Source organism: Ylistrum balloti, unplaced genomic scaffold, assembly GCF_031769215.1.
Source record: "Ylistrum balloti isolate Yb309-2 unplaced genomic scaffold, AGI_CSIRO_Ybal_v1 Utg369956, whole genome shotgun sequence".
In the NCBI taxonomy this organism is placed as follows: domain Eukaryota; kingdom Metazoa; phylum Mollusca; class Bivalvia; order Pectinida; family Pectinidae; genus Ylistrum; species Ylistrum balloti.
In genome coordinates this window covers 95,832-110,861 of record NW_026782056.1, presented here as the reverse complement: position 1 = coordinate 110,861, position 15,030 = coordinate 95,832, and the positions used below count along the sequence as shown (strand labels likewise).

General features: G+C 35.0%; 1 protein-coding gene across 1 annotated transcript in view; it reads right to left on the bottom strand.

The window, feature by feature from the left end:
• LOC132547461 (tyramine/octopamine receptor-like) overlaps positions 1 to 14,824 on the bottom strand; it is a 31,842-nt gene extending 17,018 nt beyond the window's left edge. The window contains exon 1 of the mRNA XM_060211217.1: positions 14,706 to 14,824. The gene's annotated coding sequence lies outside the window, so the exon portion shown is untranslated. The remainder of the gene's footprint in view (positions 1 to 14,705) is intronic.
• Positions 14,825 to 15,030: the final 206 nt, after the last annotated feature.

Genomic DNA, 15,030 nt, shown 5'->3' with positions numbered 1-15,030 from the left:
AAACCAAGCAAAATTTAAAGCCACAACAGACATCTCCGGTCTGTGTGTAGCAATCCGATTATAATTTGCTTGAGACTGAATTGTATATGATTTGAATGATATATATTCTGTTTAATGGAACAATGTAGTGTTCTTCTCTGTATATATTGCGTTAAAATAGAATATCGTCTTACTGTAATTATATATTGTATACAGAAATAGACTATAAGATTAGATTCCTGCTGTCGGTCCAGCATTCTTTGTGTTTTGTTGGCTATGATATATCTCATATTACAAAAGCAAAATAACGCCACGTGGTTCAGGACACGGGGAATAGGTCTGCAATATGCCGTCACATAGCTCAGCACAGTTGTATCTTGTCACGGGGAATAGGTCTGCAATATGCCGTAACGTGGCTCAGCACAGTTGTATCTTGTCACGATGAGCAGGACTGCGGTATAAGTGTTTCAGGACGGTTATATCTTGTCATAGAACTTCACTATACCGCGGTGTGACACCGCGCGGTACTGTTTTGTCATTGGTCATAACGCATGAATGTATTATGTCCTGATTAATGACGTTCGTAAATGATTTGTATATATATATATATATATATATATATATATATATGAGGGTTTCAAAAATGTCAAGCACAATGAAATGCACACATGTAGTTGTGCTCAAACCATAAAACGTGTTGAATTTCTCATTCCTATCATGGACAATGAATTTATATATATAGGATGATAGCAATAAGAAAAGACAAACGTTACAATATCAGTCACATGTGTAATATTATACAGAATACATAATAAGAGGAGATGCTGTCATATTTTCTAGTATAATGAAAATAACTTTTTGGGAGGGTTTCAAAAATGTCAAGCACAATGAAATGTACACATGTAATTGTGCTCAAACCATAAAACGTGTTGAATTTCCCATTCCTATCATGGGCAATGAATTTACCGTCGTTCTAAGTAACGCTAGTACGTTAACTGTTCATTTGTTTAAATTAAAAACCACCACGAAATTGTGTACTTCTGTGAGATGGAATCAAAGTTACGTAATTGGAAGGCGGCCTACAAACATAAATATCGCATCAATGTATACTAAAATCAAATAGAGTGTGTGATTCATTAGTGCGGTAAAGACTGATTCTGTCTGACGACATGTCCCGAGTCTACAGCAATACTGATTAAATAATCTGATGGCAATATCCATCAAATGACGCTTCATTTGGTACAGTAGATTCCGAAACCAGCATGTTTCCGAGGTGTTTCAAATTGCACTAATTTATTTTTCTATAAAATATTGTATTTACCGGGACGTTGATTACTCGTCGCTAAAAATATCCTGAACTTAGCATGAGCCCGGCAATTTTGCTGAACTGGTATGGGCAGGGGTCAAAAGGACAATTGCCTGACCTCCACTATAACAGTAAATAGTGACATCGACAAACAACGCCTTTTTATACTCTGTCTTGAAACAAAATATCATGTTATTGATACGAGGAGATCGGCAAATGTGTCATAAGAAGGAACATACACGAGGTGCATATTGTATGTTAAATCTGCAAATATGTCATAGTAAAGACGTAAAGATATGCGTGGAGAAACACATGGAAATAAAAAAAGAAAACACAAATATTTATCTGTTATATTGTATGCAAATAATTTGGTTTCTTTACGGTATGCGATTAAATACACCGACAAATCCTCCAGAATAAGTAACTGGGCACAGTATGTTTGATACATGTACCAAATGTATAGTGTATGTTTTCTGACCTGCAAATAAACTGAAAAATATAATATCATTTGTGAGCATGCGATAGTGTTTTAGAGCAATGTAATGTTAAAACATTCTTACGTAATAGTTTTATAATACGTAATTTCCACTTAAATTCGAACACCAACATACAGCTCCGTGGCTTTCGTGTGTGAACAAAGAAGCAATATACAGATCTACTGTTTGAGCACTGCATTATATTGAGATATAAGGGCATTAGCCATCATTGATTTCTAAGAAACTTGTCACGATAAACGAATCTTATCTAAGTCTGTGTTTAGTCCCTTTCACAATTTCCATATAAAAATGCAATAGTCCTGTGATTGAGAAGAAATGCTGCCTTAGTTCTTTGATCTAAGACATGCTGATATCAGGTCTGTTATATAGATTTCATAAATCACATCTTCATACGTGTAATTTACTTTGTGGCTTTTAAATCCATCACTTTCAAGCCTATGTAAAATTGTATGTCCTAAATTGAAGGTTGTATTTAATACGAAGATAGCAGCAAGCCTGATCAATTATTTACTCGTGACGTAAACTTTAAATATTCTGGTAGATAATGACACGTTACAGTCGAATTTAAATCTGGTCTTTACGATATTGACATTATCAAATAAATCATGTTATATAGCACATTATTCAGAAACCAAATAGTTTGATGTTGAATAATTCATGTACACAAATACTATATCACTTGGCAGTTTTGAATAAACTACATCATACATATTCATGGCTGACGTCAACATAGCCCACGAAATGTATTTTTAAAGCAGCTGAGAGCGCAATGGTACATTCTTTGGCGGTAACTCGATTGACTACCAATGGGTGATTTCCAAATGCGCCGTAATAGAACAATAACTTTATCAAAATAACATGACTCCCTATTATTCGTTTGCCGATTTGATTTATTACACACTCACCGAGAGTCCATGAGTCCTTTGTTGGCCTGACATCATACTGATATAGCGTGATGCCGATTGTTTATTGTCATGTCTTTTTCAGGGACCAACAACAAACATCTACACTATGCATAGACTTTATCATTGATTTACTTAAGTCAACAATTACGTAGATATGTGGTGTCAAATCATAAAGTGATATCATAATTTGCTTAAAATTTCTAACTACACGTGAACACGTCACGTGACGGATTTAGAAACGATCGATGGACCATTTTCCCGGATTTTTATGAATTGGAAAAATATTTCAGCTTGTTACTTGATCTTGGTGGAAAAGGAAACACTTAAATCACGGAGACACCTTTTTTTGAATCATTAAAAGTATCATCGAAAATCTCTCTATCCAAACATAAAGTCTCTTTTGAAGTTTAGTCCTTGATGGTCAAATAAAGGAACATTTTCATTTTTCGGATGATATGCAGTTTAAAGATCGTTTAATCAAGTGAAAAATATAGAATTTTTACCTTATTTTTCTGATTATCATAGAAAAAACTAGTATGGCAACATATATAGTTTTTGCTTTTAACCTACTTTCTAAAGTCAAACGTTTAAAAAAGTCCTCACCAGAAAAAATGTGAAATACTGGATTTTTTTTCTCAGAAGAAACATTCCTTACAGTACGGAGATATGCGCCGACTTGTATCAAAAACCTTTATCAGTCATGTAGAGAAAGTATACGTGTTCGTATACTGTGTACGTTTTTATTGTATCACAATAAGAAATGCTTTTCAGTACTTACAAGAATGACAAAAAGCTTCAGAATTTCTTATTTAATCAACGATCGTCTACAATAGTACATTTTGATTTGGTATTTTCATTTGATTAACGCACGATAACTCTGTTATCAAGGACTAGACGAGAAGGCATCTTAATCGTGTCAATATGTCACTCATTGGAGGTATCCTCCACTTCAAGTAGTCTTGAGAGAATAACAGCCTTACGTACCGTACACAAGTACACGCACTTTCTAGCATATATCAGGTACAGACCAAGGGACATTCGTATCATTTCTCTTTCTGGCACGGAAGTCATGAATTTATCGCTCCAGTTCGTACCACTAAATAACCAATCTAAGTATTTATGTTAATGTATATATCTATATTTCAATAACAATCTTGGAAAGAAATCAATATAATTTTCAGGTTTCTCATACCAAATGTAATTATGCGTGTGAAATATTATTGTAAAAGTAAATAAAATACTGTTTAAACTAAAAGCAACCTAGGGAAAACATTCAGAGAGGAGAAGCAAACATCAGGGCGTATATGATATACTACATAGTTTATAAAATGAGCTGGGACATTCTACAACTTCCATTTTTGTAATAGGCAGTGTAATAAATATTGGTTGAGCGTTTTGCTTTTAAAAGGCAAAATGTCATTTGAAGAGTGTCCACAGAAGAGGCATTCCACCGAAGAGGCTGTCGATAGAAGAAGGTGCCCACAGAAGAGAGTGTTCACAGAAGAAGGTGCCCACAGAAGAGGGTGTTCACAGAAGAAGGTGCCCACAGAAGAGAATGTTCACAGGAGAGGCTGAACAAAGAAAATGGCGCTCACAGAAAAGTCTATCCACAGATGTGACTGTCCATAGAAGAAGGTGCCCACAGAAGAGGGTGTCCACAGAAGAGTCTGTCCACAGTAGAGGCTGTCCACAGAAGAGGCTGTCCACAGAAGAGGCTACCCACAGAAGAGGGTGCCCACAGAAGAGGCTGTCCACAGAAGAGGGTGTTCACAGAAGAGGGTGCCCACAGTAGAGGCTGTCCACAAAAGAGGGTACCCAGCGAAGAGGGTGCCCAAAGTAGGAGACAGGCAATTACATCAAGGGAAATTATAACTCGGGTGTATTTTAGCATGCCATATTTGACTGGCAGCGAGCGCAGCAAGTGAATCTCGGAAAGTAAGTGGCCGAACGAGGCCTGGCTGAGGAGAAACTTGGCAAATATGTCTGTCTAGGCAGAAAACGAGTTAGCCAAGCGGAGGAGAAAACTAGGCAAACATATTTATCTGAGGAAAAAAATGTTTTTAACCACGTCTATTTTAGAAGACAACCAATTGACTGGATCTGGAAAAGGGGAAAGCTACTATAGGTTCGACTGATGAGGCAACATGTTTAACGAACCTGATTAAGAGACAAGTGATTTACAAATTTGACTAACACCACACATTTACAATGCTGACTAAGACCACAGATTCACAACTGTGAATAAGAAGATCACAGATTTACAAGTCTGATTAAGATGACCACAGATTTGAAAAGCTGAGGAGACAATACATTTTCTAAAAGGTCTGGCTGGGAAAAAACATAATAACCATTTTTTGTTTTTTTATATTCACAACAGTGGGAACAAGAAGACGTAAATTTCATGTCAGTTCACCGATATAAATCACTTCTAACCCGTATTTATGGCTTTAATAGCGTAATCCTAGCAACTGTCGTATTACTGTATCTGTCGTGTCAATTTGTATCGTGTTAACACATCTGTTCTTTAAATAATACATTTTCTTGATAAATTCCAAAGTAACAGCTTTATTTTCATAAGATTTATTGAGAGTTTCAGGAGCGTTACTTTTTCCCTATTTCAATCGAGCACTCAATGTTATAAATCAATGGCAAAAGTCCTACTGCTCCACTATGTCCCGATGCATTCAGATCCTGAACAGACGATCACGCAACACACAACTGTAAACTTAATGACTTGTCATGCCTGACAAGCGTTCTCGTGACATACAGTCTTCTGTATCCACCATCATTACAGGAATCTTGATGGCGAACATTTCAATATTTTTGCATTGTATCAAGAATGCTAATTGACATTAAGTTGTGTACTATACTACAGCACATTGGAAGACGAAACGCAAGATCTATCTCTTCGTTCTCGCTACAAATACATTTGTATCACCTAAAGGAAAGTAGGCTTTGTGATCCGTATGAATACAATACAATGCTTACTTCATTTACTTAAAATGTTGCACTTTCATAGCATAAATCTCACCTTGAAAACCGCGGTCAACTTTATGGAGGAAACTAATTGAAACCTACAACAAACAATGGCAAGTGATCGGAGAGCTACATAGTAACTTTAGCAATATATCTAGTCTTTATGGTGGTTGATGATAAAGTCTCGGTAAACAAACAGCACTGTCCTTCTTGCTCAAATGTTCAAAATTCAAAATGATTTTATTTTTTTAAATGTAACACTGGCTCGTGGTTGGAAATAGGGAATTATACGTGCAATTACCAAATATTGCAACGATATGCAGTTTCATTTAAGTAAATAAAAGTAGTATGAACGATTTTTTGATTTGGTATTGTGTTACTGGTGAAGAATCGAATTACGTTGTCGAAAAAGATGGCCGTAATTTCGATTTCAATACCTCGGAGTAACATGAGGAAGTTGGTTGGTTTTGTTTGTTATTTCCAAGAAGCAACATACGAGTATTGCATGGTCATCGTTAAGATACGAAATCTCTGACATAGTGTTAAGTATATCGAAAACGAAAGTCAGAAATAACTCATTATTGAAATATGTGATAACTCTGAGGGGAAATTACGTATTAGTTCCGGTATAATTCGATCCTAGATCGGTTACAGATGGGGCTGAAAAATAATTTTTTCAAGCTACATAAAGGGAAATAAAAGTTTCATTTTGGCCTTAAAAAAATCATGCCAAATATATCCATGACTGGAAAATATTTTCCAATCATGGCTACAGGAGACTACAATGGCCAAAACATTTTCATTCTGTTTCTTTTAAAATTGTATCTCTGTTTCGGATGTTTTCGTGAAATGTGTTCAATGAGTTGAGACAAGAGGTATCGATTTCCTATTAGAAAAGTAGTTGTGAAGAGAGGACCAAGAACCTTTCAGGTTCTCCATCTGACGCTCGTTGAAATATTGCCCCAAAGCATTTTAAAACAAATTTGAAAAAAGAAATCGCTGACTTTATGAATATTTATAAAATGCAAATTCAAATAGAATTACGCATACTAACGACTGCATTTCTGCAAACATTGCTAATTTGCATATAACTTGGTTGATATGACCCTGCTATATTTTCCCAAATTAAATGCACATGTATGAAATTCTGTTTATCACTAACAAAACTGATTACAATAGGAATGTCCAGTATCTGTCAGTTTCTGTTAAATTCAGACAAATACTTCATCAAGCATCTGATGTGGAAGTGTAAAACCGTGTATCTTTACTAATTGATATATATATTTCCTTCTGAGTTATGATTCTAGAATCTGTACAGGAACGCATAAGGCTCCAGTAGTATGCAAAGTGCGAATTAGAAGCCAAAATACTATTGACACTTTTAAAATACAACGTTGGAAATACCATTTGTGTGATACTTATTGGCAACAAATTCATAAGTCGCTTTCTGCAGGTTTTCGATTAATAGAACGATAATGAAATTATTTGATCTATTCTACTTCACATCATGGACTTAGATGTAGATAGACTTTTCTAAGTCCTAGTTTACACAAACGACGTCATAATCCCCACGCCAAAGCTTACGTCTAATTGTCTGCAGCAACTTTTGGTAGGGCAATTGTACCACAGTGGACAGTCACAGTGCGCCATATTACATTTAGCTGTGGCTATAAGAATTATAATGTTAACATTGAAGACGATTTTTTTTATTGAAAGCGAGTCTTAATTTGTTTCTTTTCTCAATAAAATCGAAAAAAAAAAATATAGTGAACCATATATCAGAAATTTTCTTCGTGTCAAGGCAATCAATTAAGTGAGTAAGCAGTGGTATCTGTGTAATTATCTGAGGCGCCACTAAGATATAATGTATTTAAACGACGGATTATAAATGATTAACAGCACAAAGAAACAGGGCATTACAGTAAGATATACCTTAAACTTTAGTTTAATTAGTTATAAAGAGGATGCGGGAGCGGAATTGTAATTATCTTTGGTACGTGTTTCTCTTGTTGTAAACTCGTAAAGAAGCGAAAGAGAGAGAATGGAAAGGCAGACATTTCTTAAAAGTAAAAAAATCATTGAACATATATCAGTTTATAGCTGAGAACTAAACAGAAAAGTGCGTGCTTTTATCAGAAAAGCGACTTATTTTTTGATAAGGCCATGAAGGATGTCTTACAGCTTTTAGTGGTAGTTACATATAAAAAAAAGCTGAAAGGCTGCAGCAAGTTTAATTCTACGAAGATAACATTAAATGGATTAGTCGATCATTGTACCGGATTTCTCTTAGCCTTAGTATCGATCTACGACATACTAAATTTCCCCCGTTTATGATTTTCTTTATATTTTTAACAATAACTCTCGTTTAGTAGCACGTTATTAACAACGTGCTGGTCTGAGAACACCACGCTAGATATAATGGCGCCGAGCCGGACCCGCGGGTATCTCTTTTTGAGTGTTACTGTTGTGCGGCTGTGTTCCGTACATGCTATCATTGCAATTTTCACAGATAAAACCGTGGCATTAGAGTCTACTAAATCATTCCCCCGTAATTTCCCGTAGAGCCATTTTAATGTCCATGGAGGGGCGAATTTTCATTTTCAGAAAGTTATTAAAACTCTTTGTGTGGTAACTTCTCTCCTGAAATAGGAATGGTGTCTATATTTCAAGATCTATGAGTGATTCAATATCTTACTCAACAGGAAAACGCTCCAGAACACTTATCCTGCATTTCGCTTTATATATCTTTATCTAATTCACGATTTAGAAAGGATGTGCGGTGGATTCCATTGCGATGGAAAAAAAAAAAAAAAAAAACGCGGATTATGATACCAGCAATGAAGTAAACGTTTGAGGTTTGAGAGCGTTACTACTTTTCTCTTGTAATAAAACCAATTTGTCAGTCCCTTCCACTACACAGTGTATCCGCTCTTGAAAGCTAGCAAACTGCAAGAATTTTAAAGGATTACTGGACAGGTAAATGGGTTTATTAGCCACCGCTCTCTTCGATAGCAGTCACGAGGCACAGCGTGATACACTCAAAAATAAAAAAAAAAGTAAGTAATGTCTTGTTCCCAAATGAAAACATGGTAGTCATCGATGGAACCAACAGATATGCTTAGTAACGAGTAAAAAAATCGACCAACATCATATCGCGTATTTTCCATAAAGATAAGTATGCACAAAAATCGTGATAATTAGAAAAATGTCGAATCTGTAACATGTAAACACCATGGGTTTTGTATGAAAGGCATTCGCTCTCAAAAAATCGAAATTCACAATAGGGAAATTGAAAACGTCATGCTTATATAGTTTGGTGAAAAATGTTCCTGATTCGTTGAATGTAAAGATCGACATAAGAGAGCCTGTCGTGTCCTTGATTACCAGTTCAGGGTATATATATTATGGACATAGTCATTAAATTCCCTGTTATCTAAAGAGAAGACATCAACAACAAATCTGAAAGTGGAAATTGTAGGATTTCGCAGGGTCGTTCTTGATGATCAGCTTTGATAAGCTCTTTAATGAATTAAGCGTCGTATAAAAAGTTTGTTTCCATCGGAATTCAAAATATCGAATCTTTTTTTATTTGGACATATTTTCTCACAAAAAACACTTAATTACAGTTAACAAAAATATCTTTGTACTTCCTTTCACCTTCATAGGAAACGGAAGATATCATAGGTAAGCACGAAGCATTCTTTTAGTTTGGAATGGGATTATGGAAGTATACACAATGGAAATATCAAATGATTGACGTTATAAAGGAATGTTAACTCAGCTTCACCTACATCACTCGACGTTATAAAGGAATGTTAACTCAGCTTCACCTACAACACTCGGCGTTATAAAGGAATATCAACTCAGGTTCACGTACATCACTCGACGCTAAAAAGGAATGTTAACCCAGGTTCACGTACAACACTCGGCGTTATAAAGGAATATTAACTCAGGTTCACGTACAACACTCGGCGTTATAAAGGAATGTTAACCCAGGTTCACCTACAACACTCGGCGTTATAAAGGAATATTAACTCAGGTTCACGTACATCACTTGACGTTATAAAGGAATATTAACTCAGGTTCACGTACATCACTCGACGTTATAAAGGAATGTTAACTCAGGTTCATGTACATCACTCGACGTATTATAAAGGTAATGATTTCTAAATTTCCTTTACAAATATGTAATTGATATTTCAACGACATTTTGACTCTCTCCTGTTTGTTTCACAAGATATGTGGCGACATGAAACTGTAATATCACATCTGAGGCAATAAAAACAGTTACTCACAATACTTATAATAACGTGAGGACGAAATCGGACACCGGGTATTGTAAAATATATGTAATAACATTCTGTTATCCTATTACTGCAGTTTGATTTAAAAAAAAAACTACTGGTGTCAACACTATCACCTACTGAAGTAGTTTTTAGACTTGCACAAGTCATCAAGTTATGTAATTGAGCCGAATATCTCATCAGCAGAACTAGGATTTGGGTTAGGAGCGTTGGTAATTGTTCGGTGACAGCGAGGCAAAGAGCAGTGAGCCAAATTAAAGTTCGAGACAAGACTAGTTCTAGGAGCTTTTATAATCAAAATCATCCCTCGGAGTTCTTCTGATTTAACATACCACTATAACAAGTACATTATGAAAAATATCAATTTTATGTTACTCATATGTCAATTTTCCCATTGGTTTGAATCATTATTAGGCAGTTCTTCAAAAATTCCACAATTATAGTCTTGACCAGACTGGACAGAACCTGAATGTTATTCTCTGTCTCCTTCGCTTCTCACAATGAAAAAGTTGGTTTATCGATTTAAGACCAGGAAATCGCAGGATTCAATAGAAGGTAGAGGGTATCTGGAGGATAGGGACGGGGTTTACACACGGGAAGAAACATCTGAGGTTTAGGTTTAATCAGTTGTATATTCAATCATTGTAAATATAACATTGCCGATTCAACTTCGGTATCTGAGGGATTTCGGTCTTATTCCCTTCGTAAATTGCACATCATATATAGAAATACAAATTTCAATTGACAGCTATTGAGAAACAAGTTCCATAGCTATGCACTGTATGCTTCTGTCAATCACTCTAGGTCCGAATTAAAAAGGAAGGGTTTTACAATGGAAGGAAACCGGAGTACACGAATCGTGTTAGCAATAGACCACCCGACCACTCAATGAAATATTTTCATAAGAATGCATACACTTTATAAACCACAACAAGTCTTCATTAACCAATGGCGCAAATTATTGATTGTTTTGGACTGTTTGTGCCGAAACCTTGCTAAGCGACATAGTAAAACTTATCTAAAGAAATAGATATGTTGTTTGGCCCCTGCGCATGAATTTAATGTCATAAAGTTTAGAAAGATTACAGCGATGAAATTGAAATAATTTACCTGCCAGCTAAACTGATGGCTTACCCAGTTGAACTTGACATTAGCTAGTACACTAAAACAAATGACGGTGTACCGTCCGAACTTTCACGGTATCCACGGTGTTACAATTGTCAGAATATCCTGCAGTGTTATAAAGTATATCTGAAAATAGATTTCTGTAAAAATAAAAAAAAATAATAAAAATTAAAAAAAGACAACGGAAATCAATTATCTGGGGGTATATATAATTAGAATGATTAAGACTGAAAGGAAGGACAGCTGGGAGAGAATTTGCAATTATGATAAACATCCAGTTTATCACAAAGTCTGTTAACCTGTTATGACCAGTAAATAAATATAAATAGGTTTTAAATAACAAAGCATTTCAGTTCCCATTCAGCGAACTCCAGTTCCCACGAAGAACAGCACTGAATGTAATTCTACAAGAAAATTTAATAAGAACAGGTGGTATGGATATGAACTTTAAAAAAAAAAAGCAGTGACACATTTCCTTTGGGTTAGGAATATACTGGTTACCTTTTGAAAACATAAAATGCTTCCATTATCGGCGAATGGCGTGATGTTAAAGACGCTGGGTTTCGTCATCGCATAATCAACAAGTAGAGTAGAACAAATGGCCAATTTTGTATGCGTTGTAATGTCGTTTTTGTATTCATTATATTGGTCTTCATATCTGTTTGCTAGAAATGATATGTTTTGATTCCCAGTTTAGAAATGATTTCTTTATGCCTTTACTTCTAAATATAGTCATTTTCATCTTATCTTATTATCAAACGGGGCGCTTGGTTCAAATTGGAAACGTAAATCATAATGGCAATTTAAATGGAAACCTATTTCCCGGACAAAAGTCGATTGATTCAAACTGTGATGCTATTGAGTATCTGGTCATTGAACGATACTGACCTCCATACACAAAATGTGTTAAACATACATCATAAAAATACAAGCCTTTTTCCTTCTATCATTACATGTGTTTCATAATAGCTGGAAACTCCCATGGTTGGTTAGTATTTCAACAGCAGAACATACCACAGGTTGTTTTCTAACTTACACAAATAGAGACACCACTACACATTTTCTCCATGATATGCGACACACACGATCTATCCATGTAAACAATATGGGCGTAACAGCCAACCGCGTGTGTTTGGTATTTATACAAGAAATGCTGGATTTAGGGACTATAAACAATTTGGCGAAACAAACCTTTGCACTTCAAAATGTAGAAACGTTGTTCAAATATTATTTACAATTGCTGTGTCAGTAATTAAAACAGAGACTTGAGACTCAGATTTTGTTTGGGAGATCTAGTTTTTGTTGTGTTCGTTAAAGGGGATCACCATTTAATTTAAATGTTTTTCTCACGTGGAAATCATAAATCAACGGTCATAGATTGATGATATCTATATATAGCTCTAAGATATTAATAGACAGATATAAATAAACATTTAGTGTTGTACAAATTGTATTATAAGATTACATTTACAGACAATTTTAATTGACAGTCTAGGCACCAGTCATTGTAAACAGCCTTCGTCCTTCATTCAAACCATGGTGTTATCTTATCAAAATGTATCGTGAGCTTTCACGACCGAGTCGATTCGCGTGGGATGGTTTACGTCATGATCACAGGGTGTGGAATATGAAATAACAATATCCTAATTGAGTAATGAAGCCTAATTAGTAGGTCTGTTTTGTTACATTGGTGTCATGTTGATACATGTGGTGTCATTGTAACCAACAATTCACTAAATGGACAATTTATACCTACACGTGATTAACAAAAAATGATTTTTTTATATATTCGATCGTCTCCCTTTCCTGTCCAACAGATGTTGACCACATGTTTATAAAACACAAAAGTGCAAGTTGTTCATTTTTATAATCATCCCGGAATATGGTCGGGTCAGACAAAATGACATGGCAGCTGTTTACAATCATGTTTATATGCCAGCAAATTGAGTGCATCGAAGGCTGTATGACAACTACAAAGAAACACTCCACAATTTCATACTTTACGGACAACAACCGAATCGGGTTACTGAGAAATTACAGAAAGCTCTAAACACCCAAGAAAATTAAAGAAAATTTCTAGTTTAGATATTGGCCGATAGCCAATTAAATCCGTCCTAGATATCAGAAGTGTAAATACATTAATGTGGCGTAATGCTTATAACCATGGAAACATATAAAACATAGTTTATACCTATCAGAAGATGGAGGGTAAAAACGAGATCAAGTACAGCAGAAAACCCCACTGTTAATCGTAAAACCAGCAGGATTTGGAAACATTTAAACGTGAAGAATTTAGAGTTTAGAGCTGCATGTTGTAATAATCTGATTTCAACGAAGAATTTAGTTGGAAATCAACCTTTAAGTGAACATGTCTTTATATTAAAGTTTATCAAGGAAGGAGACAGCCAATATATTATTTTGTTTGTTTGTTTTTCTGCTAGTTATCACCTTATCTCACAACTTAGAACAAACAATGCACTGATTTTAAATTAGTGACTTTATAGGCCAGTATTTATAGAGTAAATATTTAGTGTTGTAATGCATCATTGAAAAATAAGAAGGCGTACTAATGAAAAACGTATCGCTTCTTCCTAAAGTTGTAACATTTTCTAACGAAAATAATACCGAAAGTACGTTTTCTTCAAATCACTCACATTTATCAATAATATCCGATATCTACACGTCACCAACATATCTGATGTATAAAATACATCGCACACTATTCACCTGTCACTTACCTAAATATCTCATACGTAAAACATAAAGCACACCATTCTCCTCTGTCACTTACCTAAATATCTTATACATATAACATAAAGCGCACCATTCTCCTCTGTCACTTACCTAAATATCTCATACATACAACATAAAGCACACCATTCTCCTCTGTCACTTACCTAAATATCTTATACAGTACGTTTAACATGAAGTATACTATCTTGTACAACATAAAGCACACCATTCTCCTCTGTCACTTACCTAAATATCTTATACAGTACGTTTAACATGAAGTATACTATCTTGTACAACATAAAGCACACCATTCTCCTCTGTCACTTACCTAAATATCTTATACAGTACGTTTAACATGAAGTATACTATCTTGTACAACATAAAGCACACCATTCTCCTCTGTCACTTACCTAGATATCTTATACAGTACGTTTAACATGAAGTATACTATCTTGTACACCATAAAGCACACCATTCTCCTCTGTCACTTACCTAAATATCTTATACAGTACGTTTAACATGAAGTATACTATCTTGTACAACATAAAGCACACCATTCTCCTCTGTCACTTACCTAAATATCTTATACAGTACGTTTAACATGAAGTATACTATCTTGTACAACATAAAGCACACCATTCTCCTCTGTCACGTACCTAAATATCTTATACATATAACATAAAGCACACCATTCTCCTGTCACTTACCTAAATATCTTACACGTTTAACATAATGTACACTATCTTCCTCTGTCACTAACCTAAATTTCTGATATACATATATATGATATAAAGAACATTATTCTCCTCTCTCACATATAGTACAATGTTAAACTCAACGAATTAAAGGATAATAATATTAAGAACTTATTGTAACTTACCTGAGAGTTAAAACTGTTTACTTTCCACTTCTGCAGATTCTTAATTTCTAACTTGTAACAACACCCGTTCTCTGTTCTATGTTTGGTATTCCCACACTGCTGTCTCTAGCCACGTCTACTACCATTGGAGTTCTGTCGCGTTTCTGTGTCGCTCCTTTAAATTCCCTGCTGGGTGATCATGAGAAACACGTGTTTTAAAATCAGATATGTTTTCTTCGTGTCAGGTTTTGTTTCTCTTTACTACGAAATTAACTTAAACGTAACTAGACTTGTCATATTCGTGTATTTGTTGACACGTGGTGTTTACATTCTGTCTGCAACTTAA